The sequence below is a fragment of the Notothenia coriiceps genome, unplaced genomic scaffold (genome assembly GCF_000735185.1).
Source record: "Notothenia coriiceps isolate Sejong01 unplaced genomic scaffold, NC01 NC01_scaffold00022446, whole genome shotgun sequence".
Lineage (NCBI taxonomy): Eukaryota > Metazoa > Chordata > Actinopteri > Perciformes > Nototheniidae > Notothenia > Notothenia coriiceps.
In genome coordinates, this window is record NW_011355147.1 from 23,490 (window position 1) to 28,214 (window position 4,725).

A 4,725-nucleotide genomic window follows, 5' to 3' on the forward strand; every position below is an offset into this window, starting at 1 on the left:
CCCCCCCCCCCCCAATTCAATTACTCCATCAAATGACCCAGTGAGCGACTCTCAGATTGTTTGGCGTGAATCCAAGTCAGAGGTGAAACAAAGTGGCCCTCTCTGAGAGCTGGCAGCCAGTACAGCTACTTCACTGTGTGTGTGCACACTGGGGCACTGACTGTGTGTGTGTGTGTGTGTGTGTGTGTGTGTGTGTGTGTGTGTGTGTGTGTGTGTGTGTGTGTGTGTGTGTGTGTGTGTCTACTGGGATGCATTTGGAGGTAGATGTGGCGACAGCACAGTGGAGGGGTAACAGAGATTCTGTGTTAAAATCCCCGCCAGACACACACACACACACACATGAAACCACACAAAATGCCCACCCTGTGTCTGGGTTATGTTTCTAATGGAAGCAAACACAAACTAATTGAAAATTGTATTCAACTGTTGACCACAAAAGCTGAATAACGCTTTGTGTCTGCTGGTTTGGTGTTATGTTAAAAGGAGAGATTAATAAAATCACACCAGCACTAAAAGCCTCACTATTGTTGGTTCAGGCTGATTTAAAAAATGTGAAATTAACAATTAAAGAATGTCAATGAAATCTTGTTTTAGTCGCAAAATAACCCGTGATTCTGATGCAATATCGTATGCAATAAGACCATTTCTTATAAAAACACAAATAGCATACTGAGTGTGGTTGATTAAATATGTTTTAAAGTGTATCTTAGCATATCACACCCTACAAAGAAAGCATGAAAATCCATGTAAATCTAATAATCAACCAACATGTGAGACATTACTACTATTTAACATCCTAATGACACTACACGACTGACTCAACATGGTCCCTTGACGTCAGCACAAACTCTTCTAGTTATTTGGGTTTGGCCTTTATGGAGCGTAAACAGAGAGAAAGGGTCCTCAGGGCCGCCTGGACCATTACATCACAGCGATATTCTCACTAACCAGATCCTTATGTTCAGTGTCTGTGGTCAGAAACAGGAGCAGAGGAGATGTTCAGACTCATACTGCCACCTGCTGGGAGACCAGGAACTGCAGCCTGGGTTTACTGGGTTCATTTCAGCACAATGAAAACTCATGAGACACATTCCTGCTCAACTGCAAGTGGCAATTAAAAAGGACAAATCAATTTATAAAAGGTTCAAAAGTATGCAAACTATAGGTAAGTGAGCAATTACTCAATTATCAAGCTGGTGTTTCAGGTTTATAGTACAGTTTATTAACTGTATGCAGGGGTAGAGGTGAAGCATTTTGATTACACTTACTTTATAGTCAGATAATCAACTGGCGACTATGTTGATATTTATTATTTAGTCATATTTTAAAGCAAAAGTGAAAACAAGCAATTTAAAAAGGCATCCAATTGGGATTTTGTGTCCATTATGATGATTTTTGTCATTTTCATATATATTTTAAATTATATTGATTAATTAGTGAGGAATACAATTGGGAAGTATATTCACAATTAATTTAACAGTGGAGAGCCTCATTTACAAGCTTTTTTTGGCTGCTACAAACTCTGTCAAAATGGTAATTTATTTGTATCTTAAGGAAGTCATAGATCACGATAATAAAAGTAAACTCACTCTCCCTAAATCTAACCTAGAGCCTAATATGCAACTATAAAGAAAACAACACACATACATGAAGTAAAGTATACAGTGTGATACAAAGTGATTGCTTTTTGAAATCCAGATCAACTTTCACTAGAAGAAAGAAATTCCCTCCTTAAAGGTAGGGTAGGTAATTCACTTCAGAAACACTTTTTGTTATATTCCATGGGATGGCCTACCTGCCTGTCAGCCTTCCATCTCGTGCACAAACTTATCTCGTGCCCTCATTGGTCATGTGGTCGGAAGGAAGGGGACAGATTTTTTTTCGGCTGTGTACTTTCAAATTCTAGCGCACTCGAGCTGCTTTCTCCATTCTTACCTACCCTACATAGAAGCAGGCATAATAACAATGCAGACAGAAGGTCGCCACTAGATGGCAGTGTTGCAGGTTTCTTTTTTCCCTTTCCACAGTGACATCACTGTGAATAAAACAGCGCCACTCAAAAGCTGCCTCACAGGGAGAAAAGTATGCGAAACCATCAATTGTGGCTACAGTCTCAAATATTTCAGATTGACTGTATGGAAAGAATGCAAAGGACCCCATCTTTTCCACTCCCGGGGCCAAGCATGTTCCCGTCTCATTTTCTTTCTTTTTCTCTTTCTGGCCTCTTTAAAGACGGAGCCAAACACAATCACCACAAAGTACACAGAGAGAACACAGGACTGTTTTAGGACATGGAACGGATTTTCAAATAACAACAAAATCGTCACAATTTAACTGAAGTTTTCAGCTTTTTTTAAATGGAATTTATTTTTGTTTCATTAGTTTATTCCACACATGACAGTTATTTTTAAATAAAAATGTACACTTATACTGTTTTTTTATAGTGTATGGTGGAAAGGAGCAGGGAGAAGAGCATCTTATTTTACCTGCCCCTTCAAAAAACAAAGTTAAATAACAATAAAAAAGTCAAATAAAAGCAATATTCTTTACAAATAGTCTTATTTCAAGCCACTTAAAAAAACAAGTCCTTATATGGACATCAACTCGCATCATCTCAAAGCTGATGGTCATGTTTTTCCCTCTTAGTAGAGAGATCAAAAGCAGAGGGTCAATGCTTTCAACATCACTGCCTGCTCCATGTTCATTCACATCTTTCGCTGAGAGCGGTACCAACAGCTTCCCATAGAACACAAACAGGAAGTGAAGCAGGGAGCTGAAACTAGGACATGCTGATGAAAGCTGAAATTGTGCTCATTGTGTGTGTGCGCTGAATAAAGACAAAGCTTGTTCATTTTTTAAAACACTGCCCGCTTTAGGGGGGGGGTAGCTCAAACTCCCAGGCTAAACCAGTAACACCATCTAATCCGTCCTCCATCTTTCTCCAAACTAATCCTTCCAGGAACACAGGTGGCCCCCTCTGATGGAAAAACATACCGAGGTGCTGCTCTTGATAAAACCATGTGGACACTTCAAAGCTGTTTGTGCAAAACTGTGAAAGACATTCCTCGCATGCCACTTACATACAGTCAACCGTCTTTGTAACTTTCCCCGGTTATTTCCTCGATGCAACAAAACATGTCATCGCTTTACACGTGTACTCAGGACACAGATGGTAGCAGTGCAATGCAGCCAAACAAGTGAAGGCATTTCCTCTCCAGTATACAAATGAAAAAGCAGACCCTGTCTTCTTCTGTTCGGGGCACGAAAACACAACAGACGTACTCCCTTTTCCAACCATTATGTTAGGGCCCCCGGAGGGAGCCGTGTTGGGCCCACTGCCAGTCTGTTGAGTGGCAAAGCATTCAGTGGGTAAAGAAAGGTCAAGGAAGTTGTAAAGTTTTCCTGCAATTGTTTTTTTTAAGACTTTTGAGAAAACAGAAGAGCCTCTGGTTTCAGTGTAAACATATTCAGTTTCACACGGAGAAAAAGGAAAGATAAGTGAGCCGAAATGATACAAAAATAAATGAATGAACATTGACACAGAGTCTCTTTAAGAATTACAATATGTTCAACACTGTGCATGGCACCAACGATGCTAAGGCTTAGGATTAGCTTGGGGTAGGGGCTGCAACTAACTTATTCTTTTCATAATCAAGTCATTTGCCGATTATTTTCTTGATAAGTCCGTTAAGTGGTTAATATATGAAATGGGAAAACATTGCAATCACAATTCCTAATAAGCCAATGCGATGTTTTCAATTAGCTGTTATCTGGCCTATGTTCTTAACCTTTAAATACTTGATATATTCCCATATATGACAAAGAGAAACAGCAAATAGAAGTGTTAGAGAAGCTGGAACGTATACATTGATTCATATGTAATAAAATCAGCAGCCTGATATCTTTGAGTTAACCCTTGTCTTGTGTTTGAAAGCTGTTACCGGTCGATTTTGACCCATGATTTATCTCAGTCCAAAACACTCAAAAATAATGACTATCATCCAATATTGTTTTAACTACATCATAACTAACTTATAATGCATTCATAACCGTACAATCGCGTTTTTATTTTATGGCCCCAAAAAACATTACAACACATATTGAAGTAAAACATGTGATTAAATTCACTCATTATATTTCCTATAGTGAAGACAGTGGATCATTACGTTATCTGACTATAATAGACTAATATTAGAATACAATCTCCCCCCAAGAAGTTTTAAAGTATTGTTACAGTGGATGAAGGGGAAGAGGTGTCTAAAGTCAAAGATGAATCTTGATTGGGCCAAATTTGACCTCGAGTGACCCAAAAAAATTCTGCTGGGTCTCCCCCGACCCAAACACCAAAGGATATACTTTTTTTTTTTTAGAGACCTTCAGACTTGGCTAAAATGGTCAAAATCAGTTTTTGTAGTGTTTCTATAGCTGTTGTGGAGGATATCATGAAGCCTAGTTCCGATACAAAAAACTTGAAACGGGTCACGGGAGACCCGGACACAACATAAGAGTTTTAAATACAGAATATAATATGGTTGATGTTTTTGCCCACTTATCCTTAAAGCATGTAAGAAAGTTGAACATGTCAGGCAGAGAACATCATCATCGTGTACAGCTGGGCTCTAACCCTAAAATGTCCACTTGACTATAGCTTCTGTTTTATTCAAGCAGTGCGGCTGTGGAGCTGGGAGTCGGAAGCAGAGCACTGAGAGAGAAACAGTTTGCTCA

At 39.2% G+C, this 4,725-nt stretch overlaps 1 long non-coding RNA gene across 1 annotated transcript in view; it reads left to right on the forward strand.

Moving 5' to 3' along the window:
• Positions 1-3,246, forward strand: part of LOC104953979 (uncharacterized) — an 8,105-nt gene extending 4,859 nt beyond the window's left edge. Inside the window, exon 4 of the long non-coding RNA XR_799281.1 lies at positions 3,235-3,246. This is a non-coding gene — a long non-coding RNA (uncharacterized lncRNA). The remainder of the gene's footprint in view (positions 1-3,234) is intronic.
• Positions 3,247-4,725: the final 1,479 nt, after the last annotated feature.